The 20,797-nt window shown below is 45.4% G+C and overlaps 1 long non-coding RNA gene across 1 annotated transcript in view; it reads right to left on the reverse strand.

Annotated features, from left to right (window-relative positions):
- Positions 1-283: 283 nt before the first annotated feature.
- LOC144142135 (uncharacterized) overlaps positions 284-20,797 on the reverse strand; it is a 35,394-nt gene continuing 14,880 nt past the window's right edge. The window contains exon 3 of the long non-coding RNA XR_013316854.1: positions 284-518. This is a non-coding gene — a long non-coding RNA (uncharacterized LOC144142135). The remainder of the gene's footprint in view (positions 519-20,797) is intronic.

Raw genomic sequence — 20,797 nt, forward strand, 5'->3', positions numbered from 1 at the left:
TTCTATAGTTCAGTATGCTTATATAATCGTTGAAGAGCTATACAATAGGCCCTGAATAAACTTCGGATACAGAATATAGCATTTACTTTCCAGTTCCACCATCAGTCTGCAAATATAGCGAACAGTTTACCTCGATGAACATTTTGTTTTCATCAGCGTGGTGACATGCCCCGCATGCTTCAACTGTGCATGTGGGATAATTAGGGGTTTGTTTAGCCAGTACATGTAGTTGAATTTTTTAAAGAAATGCAAGATTCTCGGTTTCACTTTGTTTATTGTGTACTAAAGTAGAAAACACATTATTTGAGAACCATGGTAGGAACTTTGATGTCAAATCTTGTCGCCTTGGAATATTTCAACTGTAATTATGGTACTTCTTTCCATGCTACTTTTCGCTGTTTTGCAAGTGTCGGTCCTTAACCACCAAACGGGTTACCATACCCAAGCATGGGTGTGCACTTGTTGTTATAACAATAGCATCTGTACAAATTCGTGCAGTGCCCATTTGCTGGGCTACACTGAAACAGATACGAAGGATTGTTTGCTTCAAATGAAACAATTTTAACGAACAAAATATAATTGGGGCAAATGTCACTGGTCCAGTAAGTGTAAATGAAAAAAAAAACATTTCTGAAAATACCAAAGATGTTACACCTGTCAAATACCATTGTGTTTGTTATATGTTCAAATTTAAGATCTCAAAAAAAACCTTGATATCAAATTTCACAATAAATTGTTGAAAATATATACAGTTGTTGGGACCAGCACTGTAATAAAAAACTTTTTTTAAGGCACAGAGAAATGCTATGGAGCGACGCATGGTTGTTCTCATGTATTAGCAATCACAATGCTCAGAGTGGACATAAAGCGCTGAGAGCGCCATTCCTTTATTTTCCCACATTTCTGCGATGTTTCATCCACATGTAATGTAACATACTAGTTGATAATAAATGCCAGCCGCAGGACAGCCCTACTGGCTACAGGTCAATACCAAGCCTTCGTTAGCTATGCAGAAGGCGTTTCAGTTTTGCATATTAACGTAACAATTTTTAACAGCAAGGCTGTTTTGGAAATCGCAATTTTTCTGTCCGCAGTTAAAAATTAACATGAAATCTTCAAGCATGCGAGCCTGAGAGCGGGCCTAAAGGCGGCGATGCTGCAGGTACCAAAATAAAAATTCCTAGTGCACGTGTGTGCCTGGCTCGCGGCGACGGGCCAGCGTCTTTTTAACGCGTTTGTAAAGCCAAACATATCCACTTTGGGAGATTGGAAAAATTGGGCGAAAAACTCGCAGACATCGTGGCAACGCTTTATCAAAACTAGAAAGACTTCAGCGTTCTTCGTTTGCGGCAACACTTGCTCGAAGGAAAAAGACACGCCATAGCGTAAGTCCCACCAATACCAATGATAATGACTTCCAAAAAAATACAACAAGCTCACACTTATAGCAAAAATGATGGAGTGAATTTTGTTGCGACAGAAAGATCTAATAAATCGGACGCTATTGTGGACTTAAACCTTCGTTATGGTCGTGAAGGGTGCGTACACCTTCTATACCTACAAGTCTTACCCGTTAGTGTGAGCTTCATTGATTTTTTGATCGCCTTGTCCAAACAGCTGTGGTTTCTTAGCTCGTGATTAAGCCCCTCAAGTTCTACTGGTAGGAATCTTGTTTGTTATAAATAATTTTCAGATTGTCAGCGAACGAACACATTTATTTTTGTGAAATTTCCGATTGGTGTTTATCTCATTTTTTGGTAGTTCGTGGGCTTCAAGAAAAATAGCGGTCTAGAAAGAATGTTTAGCGACCGTGATGTGCTGGCATTTAAAGTTGGTTTATCGTAGTTTCAGAAGCTATAACATAACGGGAACACAAAACTAATGAAAACAATTCGTTGTTAAAATGACGAAAAACGTTTATTTGTCACAAGACTTCTTTTCTTGCGCAATGTGCACGTTTCCACATATGCTCTTTTGAGGATATTTTTCTCAATAGGAAAAATATTAATAAAATATAGGTGTTCCAAACCAATTTTTTCTTAACTTTCTGTGTAACATTCACACAATTCATACCTAGTGTTTTATTTTATTTTTTGCGATTCATTTCGTGCGTTGTGTGGCAAAAAGTAAATTGCGCTTAAGGGTCGGAGGTGTACTTGCATGACAGTATGATAATAAAGAGCTGAGCTACACACGAAGAGATTTCTAAGCATGTCCCGCAAAACCACAGAAATTTACGACATTCCCAAAAATCATAGTGTCTGTCTTCGTAGCACATCTAGCTAAAGCTCCAGGTGCATACTCGGTTTATCTACAACATTCAAAGTTAAGGGGTGGGCAAGTATGTTATAGTTGTGCGCTATTTGAACATATTTGGCGTACCTACTTGCAGCATGTTGGTAGTCTTTTTGAGAAGTTTGTTTGGCATAGCAAACTTATGTACTTAAGATGTAGGTGACGATTTACTTCTTACCCTACGCGAACGTCTAAAACTATCCACACGCTAGGTATTTTGATGGAAATTGCATTACAGTTTTGATGAATTTACTTCTGCACGGTGCCATAGACCTAAAAACGTGGTAGGAAGTTTCACATTCGTCATCGCTACACCTGTTCGTAAATGTAAATGTACTGCCGTATCTTTGCGGCCGTAAAGTGCACCTGAATTCACATTTCCGGAAAGTTGTACGACTGGTGGCGACCGTTTTTAAGGACGGCGATATTCTATTGGTAGCTGCACATGCGTCGTTTTAAAATTTAACCGGCATTTGTCATTTATTTGACATGATTTTGAGAGCATTGTGACTTTCTTTATTGATAAGATACATATCTGTTTTTGCTATCTGTTGAAATACGATGACATGTAGAAGCAAATATCCCGCATACTGCTTTATTTTTCGCAATGTTCACATCCTCTTCTACTGACTTGTCGCGTACTTGCTGATTTAAAGTGCATAGTATCAGTAAAAACGCCGGCCCTAACTAAGTAGAAGCTCATACCAGCATGAGTACCTCAGCTCTGTTGAAAAGGTTACATCCGCAGTTCTGCGGAGGCGTTTATTTTAAGTGGCACCGATTAGAATTTTGGGCCAATTTACAGCTCACGTCATCGCCTCACGTGCCACGTGAAGTTTTCTTATTGAAACAGGCACCCTTCTATCCAAAAACGCTTTCTTGGAGGAGCGTGCAATTTTGGGGCTAACCGCAAGACAACTGGCGGAGTTGCTCCCCTGTTTGAGTATCAGATGCCTTCGCTTTAAAACAACGATATTTTTTTACAATCACACATGATAAGAGTCTCAATTCTTGCAAACATATCTAAATTTGATTAAGGAAGAAGTTCCAAAATGATTCCTGAAGTCATAAAAACTCATTCTAAATTTTTTGTATGTATTTCAGAACACAACAACGTCAAATAGTATGGCACAGGGGGATGGAGTACATTGAATGATTGCAGGGTTTAACGCGTCGACGCAACGCAGGCGATGAGGCGCGCCGTAGTGGAGGGCTACGGATTAATTTTCAACACCTGGGTATCTTTAACAAGCGCCGAAATCTCGCACACACGGACGTTTTTTTGCTTTTCGCCTCCATCACAAAACCGGCATCCGCGGCCGAGACTCGAAACTGCGACCTCGCGATCAACAGCGCAACGACTTAGCCACTGAGCCACCGCGGCGGGTGTGATTCAGTACAGTAGAAGCTTCTGCCGTCATCGGGAACGCAGCTCCCTGAAAGCAAGAGCGGCAACTTTGTTTTAAGGCACTGTAAGAAGGCTGTCTTACAGGGGAGGGGTATGATTCCATCGCGGTTGACCGCTGGGACGCTACTCGGGTCCAAATATTCAACGGCCATGAATCCTAATTACTGTTCCTACCACTTGTTCTGCCTTTTTCACTAGTCTACTTGGCCATCCAAGCAATATTAGCATTTAATTGATCGCTACCAGGCAAATTCTTGCTTTCCTTTGTATTACGAGAGCGAGGATGGTGACAGCAAATCTGCGACGCAAGTTCTTTTTGTGGTCAATCATGTTTTCACGCTATCCTCTGTCTCGGTCGTGCATTTTTTTCTCAGTGTGGCTTTGGCATACCAGCGGATATATTTTATTCCTGTACTGCCGGAGGAGCCCAGAGCACTGCCGTTGGGACGTCGCTGGCGGAAGGCAAAAATTTTACTGTAAATAAATAACGCAGATTTAGGAGTATGGGCGGCGTCAAAGTGAAGTCAGCTTTCCGCTCGCCTTAACTAATACAAAAAAAGACGCAACGTAATGTCACATTTACGGTAAAAAGCACCGCCATCGGAATGATTGGCCGCGTTGTATATAACGCTCACCCAATTCAACGTCAGCCACACTATCAAAAAGCCAGAACAGACTGAGTTCGTTAATGAATAACGCTATGAATCGCGTTCCATGGGAGAATCATGTAAAGATATGGAAGAAAGTTTCGTTTATGAATAGGGAGCGGCGCCAAAAATTGTTTGGGCCTTTCATTTTGGCTGATATACTGTATGAAAACGCGCGCTAGAAAATAGGTGATGCGGCCATGTTTGTTGACGACAGAAACAAGCGTATAAAAGAACCAGTTTCTTAAAAGAATCCTATAAAAGAACCCCAAAGAAACGAGGACTATTCGCAACAATCCTGAGTGGAGAGCGAGTTGTGAAAAATTTTCAAATTTTTTTAGTGAATAACGACGAGGCACACCTCGTTAAATACCTCAAGATGAACGCGGTCTTTGTGAAAGCCAGTGCCTTTGCGAAGGCAATAGTTAAATAAATAGTTTACTGGTAGCAAGTAGAGTTTTAGATTCCTCCAAACAGCAAAATACACCAAATAGCATCGCCCAACAAACATTGATGAAATAGTCTAGAAAGTTAGTCAGTGGAACCTGACAACTACAAACTGCCACATCAAAAAACGTTTCTGCCCGTCCTACCTTAACATAACACAAAACAACCCCATTGGCGTGACCGGAATACAAAGCAATGGAGGAAGCTTCTTGTCGGTGCTGTAAATATTTTAATTGCCCAATACGCATAAATATTTATTACCCGGGTACAGGTGTATGTAGAACTGTATCAGGGAGTCGTAGCCAGTGTTAGTTTGCCATATTGCCGCGAACCATACATTGGGTTTGTTTCTTTGTGTTTTGCTTTTACCGCCCGGCTGCGCCGGTCTGTGTTATCTCTGCGCCAAGGGAAGCGCGTGTTCCATTCTTTCTTTCTGTGCCGCATGTGTTATCTGTTGTGATAGGGAGAGCATTCCAATCTAACGTGAACAGCCCAGAATAATCTTATTGGATCTACTATGTTCTCGATGCGAATCGACGTTTCGAGAACCACGCGCGCCAAAAGATAAAAAGCTTGCAGTGCGGACGCCGGGGCATTCGATTCGACGACACTCGCCTGTGCAAGTCACTTTGTTGACCGCTGCTTCGCCGCCTCTGTATTCTTTTGAGTTGTTAGGGGAGCACAAGTTCGCTCCAATAAACGTGTTTCTCATTTAAGACAACTGCATCGTACTTGTCTTCGTGACATCTGGTGGAGGTGCGGGGTACGCACCCTTCATGCCCACTACAACCTCGGGAAGCCGCCAAGCCAGTCCAACAAGAGCCAGCCCCCGCCTGCAAGATTTACCACCCGAGTTCGGTTTGATGCCAGAAGGGCCCAAGAAAAGGAACGCTGCAACCAACACCATGGTGCAAGAAACAACGTCGCCAATCGTCCTGCAGCAGCCCCGGGAACCGCCATCGTTCCGGGGAGCCCCCGCTGAAGACCCCGAAGAATGGTTGGAGAAGCTGGAGCGCGTCCGCATCTTCAACAGGTGGGACGACGAAGAAACTTTCCGGCATGTCTTCTTTTACTTAGAAGACGCTGCTCGAACTTGGTTCGAGAACCATGAGAGTTCTTTGACCGACTGGACTCACTTCAAAAGGGAGTTCCTGAAGACATTCACTACTGTTGTGAGAAAAGAGCGAGCTGCGCTTTTGCTTGAAACTCGGAAACAACACCCCAACGAAGGGGTCGTGATCTTCGTTGAGGAGATGAAGCAACTATTTCGCCGCGCGGACCCCGAAATGACGGAAGAAAAGAAGTTACGCTTCTTGATGCGTGGTGTGAAGGAGGAGCTGTTTGCTAGACTTCTCCGCAACCCTCCCAAAACCATCGCTGAATTCGTGACCGAAGCCAGCACGATTGAGAAGGCTCTCGAAATGCGTGCTAAGCAGTATAACCGGAACTTTGTTGGCGCGGCCAGTGCGAACTACATCGACAACAATGCGGATTCCGGCTGATAGCCTACGCGCAGTAGTGAGAGAGGAGCTGCGGAAACTTTTCCCGACGACGCCGCAACCCCAAGTCGCTTGCCTAACTGACGTGATCCGGGAAGAAGTTCAAAACGCTTTGGGAACTTCTGTGGCATCCGAAGTACACTGCGAGCCTCAAGCTATGACGTACTCCGCGGCTGTTCACCGACCCCGCCCTGCTCAAACACGTCGTCAAGAGGCACGTCGTCAAGAGGCCCCGCCCTACCGCCGCCCACTGTCGCCCGCCCGACCCCCGGTAGCACAAACCCAGACGCCGAGGAAGACTGACGTATGGCGAACACCGGATAATCGTCCTCTGTGCTACCACTGCGGAGAGGCCGACCACATCTACCGTCGCTGCCCATACAAGAGACTCGGACTACGTGGTTTCTCCGTCGACGCACCACGCCCCCGACCCGGCCAGCACCCATCTGAGATTGAAGAATACCTGTCGAACACCAGCCGTGGACCAGCCCGCTTCAACCGTTCGCCGTCGCCCTACCCGTACAAGTCGCCGGACCGCCGTAGCAGTGCTGACTTCGCACGTGGAAGGTCTCCCAGCCTACGCGGGGGAAACTAAAGGCGGCAACTTCTGGAGGGGAAGTTGCTCTACGGCGAAAATCTGGAAACCCTCCAATGGCACAAGGACGCGCTGAAGACCATGATTCACGACATGCCGTCATCCCGACGACCCGACCTAACCCTGACGAGACTCCCGAACACGACGACAGCTACACGGCGCGACGCGTACCCGACCTGACCGAGACGTCCGTTGAGAAAACGACGACAACGACGATGCACAGTGCCCGACCATCAACACGTACAAGCAGAGATACGACGCCCCGACGAACCCGGAACAAGAGGAAGACTGCATCTGACGTCAAGGTGTCCATCGAAGGCTTTGACGTAGTCGCCCTCGTAGACACGGGAGCTGACTATTCGGTAATGAGCGGACCATTTGCGTCTAAACTGAAGAAAGTTATGACCAGATGGGACGGTCCACACATACGCACAGTAGGAGGCCACCTCGTGACGCCAAGTGGAACGTGCACATCGCGCGTCACCATAGACGGCACAACGTACCCTGCGGCGTTCGTCGTTCTGCCTAACTGCTCGCGCGACGTGATTCTCGGAATGGACTTTTTGACGGACAACGGCGCAATAATTGATCTGCAGACCAAGTCGATAACATTTTCCTCCGATCAATCCACGACGCCGCAGCCGAACCCCGATCACCGTGCTGCTGTCAGGATTGCCGACGATCACAGCACCCTGCCACCCCGCGCAAGCTTGATGATCGCCGTCTACTGTGAGGATGCTGCTTCTGACATCGACGCTATCGTAGAGAGTGATTGAAGGTTGCTTCTCGACCACGGTGTCTTCGTCGCAAGAGGAATTGCGCACTTTAAGCAACGCCAATCTCACGTTTTGGTCACTAATTTCACCGAAGAGTACCAGCATTTAAACAAGGCAGCTGCAATTGCGTTCCTCGAAGAAACGCAAGAAGCAAGTGATGTGATCGCAGTCGCCGACTTTGAACGCACACCCGTAGAAACCTTCAAGCTCCCGCAGCCATTCGACGTGAATCCGGCGCTACTGCAAGAACAACGGAAAAAATTATTGGCTTTGCTGCGTCGCTATAGCGAATGTTTTTCGTCGAGCGCAAAACTACGTCAGACCCCTCTAGCGAAGCACCGAAAAATAACCGAAGATGGAGCCCGACCTACCCGACAGTCACCGTACCGCGTTTCTTCACACGAACGGGAAGCCATCCGGACTCAAGTCGACGACATGCTGAGCGATGACATTATACAGCCATCGAAAAGCCCCTGGGCTGCGCCCGTCGTGCTCGTAAAGAAGAAAGTCGGCACATTAAGGTTTTGCGTTGACTACCGGCGACTGAACAAAATCACGAAAAAGGACGTGTACCCCCTCCCCCGATCGACGACGCCCTCGACCACCTCTGCCACGCGAAGTACTTCTCATCGATGGACCTGAAGACCGGCTACTGGCAAATTGAAGTGGACGAGAGAGACCGAGAGAAGACTGCATTTATAACCCCAGACGGCCTATACGAGTTCAAGGTGATGCCGTTTGGGCTGTGCACAGCACCAGCGACGTTTCAAAGAGTCATGGACACTGTGCTAGCTGGCCTTAAGTGGCACACCTGCCTCGTATACCTCGACGACGTAGTGGTATTCGCCCGGACTTTCGACGAACACCTTGCAAGGTTGGAGTCTGTACTCGAGGCCATTCGTACGTCGGGGTTGAAGCTGAAGCCTGAAAAGTGCTGTTTCGCATACGGGGAACTCAAGTTCTTGGGCCACGTCGTCAACGCCGCGGGAGTCCTACCTGACCCGGCAAAAACTTCAGCCATTGCGAACTTCCCAAGGCCGAAAGACAAGAAGGGCGTGCGAAGATTTCTCGGGCTGTGCGCATTCTACCTGCGCTTCGTCGCAAACTTCGCACGCATTGCAGAGCCACTCACGCGCTTGACGAAAGATAGCACCCCTTTCAGCTGGGAAAACGACCAAGAAGAAGCATTCGGCGAGCTGCAAAAACGCCTGCAAAGCCCGCCCGTGCTCGCTCATTTTGACGAAAATGCCAAAACGGAAATGCACACGGACGCCAGTGATATAGGCTTGGGTGCCGTCCTTGTCCACAAGCAAAGCGGCTGCGAAAGGGTAATCGCCTATGCCAGCCGTGATATGTCGAAGGAGGAGAAAAACTATTCTGCCTCTGAGAAAGAGTGCCTGGCTATTATATGGGCGATATCAAAATTTCGCCCATACGTGTATGGAAGGCCATTCAAGATTGTAACAGACCACCATGCGCTGTGTTGGCTCGCCAATTTGAAGGACCCCTCTGGCCGTCTTGGGCGGTGGAGCTTGCGCCTGCAGGAGTTCGACGTTACAGTCGTTTATAAATCCGGCAGGAAACACTCCGACGCCGACTGCCTGTCCCGCGCCCCCGTCGACCCACCACCACAAGACCCCGATGAAGACAGCGCGTTCTTCGGGATCGTGACGGAGAGCGACCTAGCCGCCCAGCAGCGTGCCGACCCCGACTTACGCGTCATAATCGAGTACCTCGAGGGATGCAACGTTGCCGTTCCTAGGACCTTCAAACGCAGCTTACCAGCATTCAGCCTGAGAAACTCCGTCCTTGTGAAGAAGAATTTCAGCCTCGGAACAAGAGCGAATTACCTTCTCGTCATCCCCGCGGACCTTCGTGACGAAATTTTGGAAGCGTGCCACGACGACCCGTCTTCCGGACATCTGGGCACAGCCCGCCCTTTTGGAAAAATCAAGGCGAGGTACTACTGGCCCGGCTTTACCTCTGACGTAACCCAATACGTCCGGAGCTGCCGTGACTGCCAGCGACGAAAAACGCCGCCGACAAGACCCGCCGGACTTCTGCAACCGATCGCCGTCCCATCGAGACCATTTCAACAGATTGGAATGGACCTTTTAGGCCCGTTCCCTACGTCACAATCACAGAACAAGTGGATTGTCGTAGCGACAGACTACATGACGCGCTACGCAGAGACCGCCGCTCTTCCGAGGGGGACTGCATAAGAAGTGGCGAAGTTCTTTATAAGCCAAGTTGTGCTGCGACATGGAGCCCCGGAAGTCTTAATCACAGACCGCGGAACGGCATTTACTGCGGAGCTGATGCAAGGAGTATTGCGCTACAGCAACACGGATCACCGAAGAACGACGGCGTACTACCCCCAAACGAACGGACTAACAGAACGTCTGAACAAGACAATCGCAGATATGCTGTCAATGTACGTTGACGTTGAACATAAGACTTGGGACGAAGTGCTCCCGTATGTCACGTTTGCGTACAACACGGCTATCCAGGAGACGACACAGCTGACGCCGTTTGAGCTTGTCTACGGTAGAAGGCCGACTACGATGCTCGACGCCATGCTTCCGCACGTAAAAGACGACGACCTCAACGCCGACGTCCACGGATATCTTCAACGTGCGGAGGAGGCCCGCCAGCTCGCTCGAGTTCGTATAACGGACCAGCAGCTGGTGGATGCGGGCCGCTACAACCTCCGACGCCGAGACGCCGAGTACCAACCAGGGGATCGTGTGTGGGTTTGGACTCCCATCCGACGACGCAGACTCAGTGAGAAGCTCCTGCGACGGTATTTCGGACCCTACCAGATTTTACGACGTGTTGGCCAACTTACCTACGAAGTGATCCCCGATGGTGACTCCGGCACATCACGACGACGCACACGGCCTGAAGTCGTCCACGTGGTTCGCTTAAAACCTTTCTACGGACGATGACGAACTTTTATTTTCATTTGTTCGGACGGTCGCTTATGTTAGCATGGGGTCGATGCACTCTTAGAGGGGGGGTAATGCCGCGAACCATACATTGGGTTTGTTTATTTGTGTTTTGCTTTTACCGCCCGGCTGCGCCGGTCTGTGTTATCTGTGCGCCAAGGGAAGCGCGTGTTCCATTTTTTCTTTCTGTGTCGCATGTGTTATCTGTTGTGATAGGGAGAGCATTCCGATCTAACGTGAACAGCTCAGAATAATCTTCTTGGATCTACTATGTTCTCGATGCGAATCGACGTTTCGAGAACCACGCGCGCCAAAAGATAAAAAGCCTGCAGTGCGGACGCCGGGGCATTCGATTCGATGACACTCGCCTGTGCAAGTCACTTTGTTGACCGCTGCTTCGCCGCCTCTGTATTGTTTTGAGTTGTTAGGGGAGCACAAGTTCGCTCCAATAAACGTGTTTCTCATTCAAGACAACTGCATCGTCCTTGTCTAGGTGACAATATTTTTGTGGTTGTGCCGGCTTAGATAGAAAGATTAGAAGGCGTGTCACAGCAAACTTGAAATGGGCGCCTAAATGCTTTAAGGTGTTTTGTAGCAGACGATATTGGGCAAGTCTGAAAAGAAGCTATGTTGTGGATTCACTGCGTTGTATTTCGTATAGGCTTCACGCCCTTGAAGCATTCGGGGTTGACGCATATACAGCACTGCCGTAGTCAACCAGCGACTCTGCCAATGTGGTATACAGATGCATTAAGTGTGAAACCTGAACCATTTTAGTTGTGCTAGAGGGTCTTCAGAGTTTTTGGTGTTTTTAGGCATTGGTATTTCAGTTAGAATGCGTGAAATAAGTGTGAGTACCTCGAAAAAAACGACCCGTAGAACATCTGCTTTTTGAGCCGAACATTGTTACTTGCGTAAGGATAATTTCAGAATATGCAGGGGTCTCGCTCTTCAAAAGAGGCAATGTAGTTTTTCCTTGGTTCAGTTTATGGCCAATATTTGTTTGGACATCCAGCAAGTTTCCTTACACAATGTAGAAATTCGCTTTGCCTGACTGGAGCTTTCTTATTTTAAGAGACAATTGAATTTTCTCTATGTATATGCCGCGAGCAGGGGCTAACACAGGGCAATATGTATGATACGAACTAGAAAAAAAAAACTCAGGAAACAAAGCAGCATATAGCAAAGCTTCAAGAGATGAAATTATTGAGTTAGGTAGATCGAGTTGAACTAGCGGGCTGCCAAAATTGACAAATGAGTTAAACTAATGATATTGGTGCGTACAACATGGCGCAAGAGAGACAGAGGTTCTGTAACGCGCGCCACCGGAACCGACTCCAGGCTTTGTCGGCACCTGCGGTGTGTGCCTAGAATCCTTGCTTCACCACGTCCCTTTTGGGCAGCGCCAGGCACCCGTTTTCGGTTGCATAAACTTTTAGACTACTTGGAGGATGTGCTCCTTGATTTATTGATAGCCACTATTTTAGGTGTTTTGCGGATTATGTAATGCGCTAAAATGTTTGTGTAAATTTACAACAGTTGTCTAGTGCTTCATTTAAAAAAATTTTAGAAACGTGAACTCTTTGGGCCTTCACATTTATATGATAATGTTGTTGGGCCGCAGTCGCTATCACGTGCATATGTGCACACGTCCAACTTAAGAGCTTGAGAGATAACTGCCAAGCCAGTGTCCATATTAAGGTTCAGTAAGTAGTGTGAACTTTGTTATGTGATTCACACAATTTGTCTTTTAAAGGCGTGATCGGGAGGATGTAAATTAGATGACCTCGGTCGTGTGCTAGGTAAGAGCCCTCCAAAAAATTTCGAGCATCACGTCGCCTGCCAGAATCAATGGTCTGAACAGCAGATCAACCAGCCTTTTGAAAGTACAGCACAAGAGCTGGAAGTCAAGAGGGGTGTAAATTCAGGTTACATTTATAACCTATTATTACTATAGATCGATTCACTAAGGCCTCAAAGTGAAGGCCTAAGATGGTGATATGACATGCTAAGAATTGTCGGGCGCCAATTGCCAGAGTACAGCAGGAGTCTTTGCAGGCGCCTCTTTCCTTTCTGACTACGGCTTACTTATTGAGAAAGTTTGTGTTCGCAATTCACATGTGTTTCTTGTAGAAGTGTGGCTCTTATCTCATTCGAATGCAGGATCCAGTGCCCATCATCACGGCGAATAAGTAGACCTCTACTGTTCCAAAGGATGGTGTTTTCTCTAAGCATTTTTCGTCTCAGATTTTTCGAATGTGTACGTATTACGTGTTGTTTTCTGGGCAGTAACACTAGGAACCGTTTTTTTTGTTTGTTGTAGACTTGCGAATCGCAATCATTCCTTGCGGTTCAATCCAGGAAGGTACTGTTTGCAGTGTTTTTTCGTCTTCTCGGGTCCTACGAATTGCTGGCAATTTCGGCTTTTTGGGCTGTGCAGCTCTTTGCGGGCCCTTTCCTATCCTTCCCAATTAGTTTGGCTGAATTGAGGACAGCGTTATAAACATACACCTCCAGAGGTTTGCCAACTTGTTTGCATTAAAAGATTTTGAGATATGTAGAAGATAAGAATATATTTAACATTTTTATCCTTGGCAAAAAGCCAGCGTTGGTGTAAATCTTCTGATATAAAAAAATTACACTAACTTCACCAATTCAGTTATCTAGTTTTTATACAAAGTAATTATGCACTCCAGCCAGAAACACCCGCTAAATGTCCTCATTGCCTTCCTGATTTCTTCTTGTTTATTCTATCTATTATTTGGTCGCATAGATAATAGTTTACTTTGGCGAAGAAAATAGGAAATTCCGCGAAAGCGTAATTTGGTGAACACCAAAACAGCATTTTGATACTTGTTTTGCTCAAATGACTCTTGGAGGTCTAAGCAGAACACCAAACAACGTTGCGCTCTTTAAATGGCCAACGTATTTAGTAGGTTTCTTTTTTTAAAAGGGAATAATACCCATTCCATAATTCTGCTGGCATACATATTCGCGTGGAATTGCGAGGGACCTATATTTAATCCCAAGGCACCCCTTATACTACAAAATTTTCATTCGAATATACTATTATTACTTTTATTTCCTTAAACACCACCTTTTATTTTTGTTTTGCGGTGTTCCTGCTCATGGGTGTATATATATATATATATATATATATATATATATATATATATATATATATATATATATACTGTAGTATATAATAAGAAACAGTTCACGAGAATCAGATTTAAGTATTTTGAGTTTGCTCGGTTTAGGGATTAGAGCAGGGGTCACGGGAGCTATCGAAAGCGCAACGGAGTGCAGTTGCTGCAGCGGGGTTATTAAGCTGTATATATATAACCACTTTGGTGTTACTTATTTAAAATCAGGACTACTAGGAAGGTTCCGGCCGGAGGAAGTCGTATTTACGGCCATCTCAATTGTCAAGTATAAAGTTTCGACATTGACTATTTAAGGTGTTTCAGAGCATAGCTTCCAGGCAACTAACCATAATTAAAAGCTTTATTGGGGTGATAGAAGGGTGCCTAATTTTCACCGCGAGTACTATTGAGGCACACTGGCATAAATGAGTAGCAAATACGGGTGAGGGAACTTTTCTTTATATTTGACGCGTGCGAACTTAAAGCAGCGTATTGAAGGCCCAAAGAGAAGTTTTGTTTCCCTACGATACTCATTTCTATTTTCATGATCGTAATAAATTTTAGCGAGAGATGATAATATTGCTGGATATGTTTTATGACCGCTAGCCTTACACTCAAGGTTAGAACCGTGAACATTCAGGAAAAGAGATTGCGATGTGAGGCCTAGCGAACGCGAGTGTATGTGCACTGTATTCGCAGAATAGCAATGCAGAAGCTCCTTTTCCGAGAAAATACAATTAGTGGGTGCCCGCCTCAAAGTTTCATCTGCGCCATAACGGCTGCCGTACAGCAGTCCGGGGAACGATTTCTGCCACGTTCAGATACGTACATACTTCTAATAATAAGAAAGCCACTATATTTTTGATTTACAGCCAAAAAAATATTCTGGCTGGGTAATTTTAGCTAAGGCCCTAGGACTAAACAAAACTACTCCTTAGTCACTGAATTACCAATCAAAGTGAATACGAAAGCCGGTTTGGAAAGTTGCTGACGCGGACCTTTTAAAATGGTGACATGATGCTTTTTTTCCTTTTTCGGGTACCATAATCACCATTCTCTTTCTAGCGAGTATTGACAGTGCCCATAGAGATCCCCTTTTCTCATTGATCAAATACTTCTATAGTGTATTTAACGCCCTTTGGGTTTGTATTGCCGTTCTAGAATACTTGCAGCAACTGACGTACGCGCCCGGTTGCCAGCCTTATCTTTACGTGACGCTTTGATGTATCATTACATTACCCCCTAAGCACGGCATGAACTAGAATTTTAATTTTACGAAGCGTGTCAACTTACAGCGTTAAACTTCAATGCAGAATTTTCACAGATGTCTAGGGCATACGACTCACGTTACGCGATACTACAGATGAGCATAACGTATGAAAACCGACGTCATACTCAGCAAAATCCAAATGGCGGGATTATTTGTTCCCGAACTAGGATTTAAGGCCTTACTTTCGCCATCGCATAACCATGCCATTTTTTTCCGCTACGTTCCCAGTAGCCTCAGCATTACGATTGAACGCGTTGTAGGGAGATGGGAATAGCGAGGCCGGGTTTCGTCAAGCGCATGGCAATTTGTCTGCTTCGTTATGAATAGCCCTAATTCTCACTTAACTGACCCCCTAATGCTTTCATTCTAAAACGCCTGGAAGAGATGAACACGCTTTCCAACGTCAAATTTTTCAAAGAATCTCAAACGTTACCTCACCTTTACTTGGCATATGTAAACATTGGGTTTTATTTCATATCTCAGTCAAAAAAAGCTGCAAGGTTTTGGGGATTACCGGAAATATATTGTTATTTGAGATACGCCTTACATCTGTATTCAGAGATCACCTAAACGATTTTAAAAATGCTGTGGAATCAAAGTAAGGAGTAGCTCCCAAACCTAGCAGAGAGCGAGGGTTTGGTGAACACATTGCTACATTTAAACTATGTCATAGCAGCGTATAATGGAGGTTATATTTCGCAGAATGACTTTGGGGCAATTGGTTTTAGATATGCACATGGTAAGCTCTGCTAAATAAATGTTCTGAAAGTTTTACGACGTGCACACATGGAGTTTCCCAAACAATTTTCGATAAAGAATCTGGTATCCTGTCTGTCTAGCAGATTACCACTGCCGGATGGCACACTTACCTATTATATCAAACAACGCCTAATTTCTGCCTCCCACATCCTTATTTGTCCGCTGGCCACACTTTACCGTCTTTGCATTTACCTTTTAATATCCTCAATATTTTAAAGCGAAATCTCGCGGACCACAAATCTCTGCCTTATAATTAAGAACAGTTTCGTTGGATTCGACAGCTCTTCCAGATTTTCTGGAATTTATTGCGCGGCAGAATGCAATAGCGCGTATTTCGGTTTTCAGTTAGCACAGAAATAGCGCATCTGCTTAGTCATTTGAAATTGTATTCATTTAGTGTCCTCCTGGTTTCCCTGAATGAAAGTTCAGCGCACAGCTATTATATGATCATTATTTTGCGTTAATACAGCGTTTCCCTGGGACTTTTTTTATAGTGTAAGCCTACGTTTCCGGTACAGCTGAAATTATAAAATTGTTCAAACAATACCAATTTAGAATGATGAAGATTTTAAGAGAATATTCTGGTGTACTAGTGAGCCGGGGAACATCTTTTAAATGCTGAGCATTTCTCTAACTCACGATGTCACCCGTTCTTGGCGTCCGTAGTTGTCCGCATTGCTCGCCTCGACATGCCCGGCTCAGACGTTTCGCTATCGGCGCGATCAACATTCGATAGCGCGCCCAGGCACGTTTCAAGGACACTCTCTCCCCTCTCTCGGACTCAACGTGCGCCGAGGCTGCCAATTTGACTGCTGACGAGCGCTCTCTCGTCAGCAGTCGCCACCAGTGCAACAAAATTAACGTAACGCAAACTACTTAACGTCGTGCGCCCCCGGAAATTTTGATGTCGAGCGTGGTGTCTATTTTTTTTTGCAGGCGCAAAAAGCGAGAACGCCGATTAGTCACTGTTCTGAGCTCGCATAGAGAATCCCCAGGTGATCCAACATATTTCGTAGCCCACCGGGATGGCCCATCTCGTACCACAGTTTCAAATTTGGCATTTTAAACCCTCCCATTATTCAGACAACATCATTAGATGTTGTCTGAATATTCAGACACATCATTCATCATTCAGACACATCATTAGATGTTCTCACAAAAATAAATTTTGTATGTATTTAAACTGCTAATTGTACTGTTTTTTTTTTCTGTTGCCGAGTGGGTTTGCCTGTTCTATAGGAGCTTGGAAATATTACGTTCGATAGTGTCTTTTAAATCTCAAATGGTTTTGGCGTAAAAATATTCGTACCAACTGCGTCTCATTTAGCGCTGCACGCCGTTTCTTTTGTTGCTCATCTATGAAGTACTTGAAATTCTTGTTTCGTTGCGTCTTACGGGCTCACTTGGAGACCGGCCAGAAATACAGAGCTCGAATCGGGTAATCTACCTACTTCACAAAATGAACAACACTGAGAAGAGAAAAAGTGAAAGTTTTCAACAAGTGTGTGCCGAATTTCACTTGAACGCAAAGACACGCGACTGAAACAGATGCACACAAGCTGCACAAAACTATATCTTGAAGAAAGCTGAGTCACGTGACAACCTGCTTGTTCATATTGTTTTCGCAGTGAGGCGAAAAAGCAGCAGCAAAAAGAGGGACAAAAAGACACTGTAGTAGGAAATAAGTCATTTGAAGCGTTTTGCACAGGGACAAAAAAAAACAAAAAAAGAATGCAATGTTGACGTAGCAATAAAAAAATTATTTAGGCATACTCTCGCAATCAAAATAAAGCCCCCAAGCAGACTTACGTACCGATAATTTTCTTCGTTGTAACAGCGCGTACATTGCGTAGGCGTAGTCACAATGGTGTTAACACTTCGAACGTATACGCGTACACCATTCCCGTAAGTTGGAATGTATTCAGTTGCGTAAATTTGTTTTGGCCGCACATGCCATCGCAAAAATTGTTTTAAACCGGGAAAGCGAAAGCAGTTCGCACGTTTCAATTGTTTAAAGAACTCTTCAAGAAAAAATACCGGCATTAAAGTTGTTTGGCAAATCAAAAATATGGCTCTCATAAAACACACAGGTCCCGCAATAACGAAAATGGTTTACCGGTCGCGATCACATTGGGAGTACTACAAATCAGAAATATAGCATTTCTGAGTAGCTCTGGTATACTGAGAATGTTCTTCAATGCCGTATGTTGCAAATCCCGTACCTTCAGTGATAACCAATAACTGTTGTTTTCCACGTTCTTCTAAAATAGGAACGAAAGCTCGTTCCTCGTTTCTTCCCAATTTTGAAACGAGTTCCCGTTACAAGTTCCTTTATTGCGAAAGGAACGCGTTCCAGTTCCAATTCGAAAATTGGAACGTGTCGTTACATTAACGTTACAAATGGGTTTTTAAATATAAAATGTAGTGTCGGATAATCCTGGGGCGAAATTAAGTGAGAAATTTAAAACTCACATCGAACGACGTATATTATACGAATATGAACACCGCCAGTAGCAGATAATCTGGAGATTAAACTAATCAAGAGGAAATCTCCTAGGCGAATTTTTTCAGCGAGCACCGGACAAACTCCAGACGGCTATAGGACATTTCGGTGCAGGATGTTTCGGTGCGGAAATTTCGGTGTACGGACATATCGGTGTACGGATGTTTCGGTGCACGGGCATTTAGGTGGGCAAACTTTCCGGCGACCAAATTATCCGGTACTTGCCTGTTTGCGACAGCCGTTATATTTTTATATCCCCCTTAACGTGGGTTATGGGCAACAATCTGGAGCAGTGAATTTATTTTTTTATTGATCTATGTTTGATCTTTGCCAGGTATGTTCAGAAATTCTAGATTTATATAGTTTTGTTTAATACCTATTCCTGGGGACACCTGTTATGCAGCCGATTGAATTCTTTAGCACACGTTTTTTTTATTTACGACAGGTTGTTAATTTATACTCGCTATTTTTTAGCTAGACAATTACCCGTGTTTACAGTGGTCCAACGCTTTTTGGTATTTATTTTTAAATTACACACCCTCAAATTACATAAATTACATGCACACTCTCAATATCCAAAACGTAACAAACATTAGATAGCCCCCCAGAATGCAGAAAACCTTATGAAGGATATTACGTAGGCTGGCCTGCCTTGCTATAATGAATTTGCGAACACTGGTCTAGGATATTGTCATGGGGGAAGAATGGGCCTTTTTGAAAACAGCCGCAGCTTCTATATCTCCTTAATGCCGATTAAGCGCGTACGGGTTGTGAATACAAATACCACCCAGTCTGTTTGGGAAAACCAACCTTCGTTTTATGTTTACGTGCCTACATTCCCCACATTCTTTGTCCTAGCGACACGCCCCCCCTCCCCGCCTGCACGCTCCAATCTCGACCAGATTTCTTTTTCAGTCATTATTTTCGGTTTCCCCTGAAAATCCTACAGGCGTGGCGGAGTTCACGGTCTCCGAAGCCTCACCGCAGTAATACAGGAAAAAGCTTTACATTCACCAGGAGCTCCCGAAACCTCTATAATGTGCAACAAAAAGCCGCTGAGAACACAATGGCCACTATCGTTTGCTGGCTACGCCCTTCCGCGCGTCACGGTCATACCGATGCGCTCCAGGAATTGCTCTTTCTTCGCCTTCAGTCGCGCATATCATGGACACCCGAGGCATACTTTGCTTTCTCCCATTATAAGGAGCAAAAAATTGAATAGGCTAGTGTGACGAGAGCGGCAACAGTCGTCGTCAAGTTTTTGAAGTCCAGTTGACGCAATGGTGAACCACAAGTGACACCCCTCTCTCTCTACCAAGGGGGCTGGTAGCCGGCGTTGCTCAGCCTTCCCTCCCCTAAGTAACGCCACGGGTAGAGCGATCGTTGGTTGGTTAGTTTTAAGCAGAACCGACACTGAATGCAACGAATAGGAGATTGATTAAGAAAATAATTAAAACGGAATGCACACGCCCTTAATCTACCTCGGTTTTCTGTTTTTTTTTGCGAATGTTTTGCTGGGGGGGGGGAGGGGCGGGAGGGAGGAGGAGGGGAGTATGGACTAAAAGTAGCAGCGTCTTGCACCGTTGGGTGAAGTGAAAGCAAAGCGCTTTGGTAACACCTAAAGTAGTAGGGTTGCTCACATGAATGTTAAGAAAAAAGTTGAACGGATGCAACTTCACGTTAATTTTTACCATCTACTACAGAAATTGGGTTTTACGTGGCAACGCTCCGCCAGGGTTTAGCGTTCGTTTCCACGCACGGTGGCGCAAGCACATGTCTCGAACGTAAAATCATATCAAGTCACGCAATTACAATATTACAGCTAAAATGTTCAAAGAATGCCTCGGACATCCCGTGACTCAAAATGTCTGAGCCAAGACGTCGTGCACCAAAATGCCCGTGCACAGAAATGTCCGTACCGAAACGTTCTGCACCTAAATGTCCGACACCGAAATCTCCGGATCCCGTATTAGACAATCTTTCCCCGCCAGGGACCACTTTTATCGGCCAGAAACGCGTCCTGGCCTCCCCAGGCAAACGATGAAATGTGAAAAGCATTCTCGCGGTTGCGCTATTCACCCGTCGAACGCCGTGTAAGTTCAACCTGCGGCCTGCTGCGTGGTTATTCTGCCTTTGACCTTCGAGGAAGCACTTACGGCTGAGGCTAAGATGCAACTAACGGCTGAATCATTCTTGGTGACATAAACTTACCTTTATCTTGGTCTTCAAAACGCTTAAAAAATAAGGGTGAAGAAAGCAAGAGAGACGGCACCACGCCCAATCGCAGCTACTGGTTTATTGAACTGACGTACCAATAAAACCTGACTACGTCTCACGTGATGCCTTTCTCTCACCGCAGATAAAACTCATCAAGGAAACCTTTAAATATTGTATCGCAATTATTTAGATGATGCGTACACAAGAGACGGAGTTAGCGCCATGCAGTCTCTTTTTGTGTCTTGTTCCCTGTTTTGTGAGCGCTTTGAACACCAAGAACAAACGCT

This window comes from Haemaphysalis longicornis, unplaced genomic scaffold (assembly GCF_048455015.1).
Source record: "Haemaphysalis longicornis isolate Haplotype H1 unplaced genomic scaffold, Haemaphysalis longicornis Haplotype H1 scaffold_6, whole genome shotgun sequence".
Taxonomy (NCBI): domain Eukaryota; kingdom Metazoa; phylum Arthropoda; class Arachnida; order Ixodida; family Ixodidae; genus Haemaphysalis; species Haemaphysalis longicornis.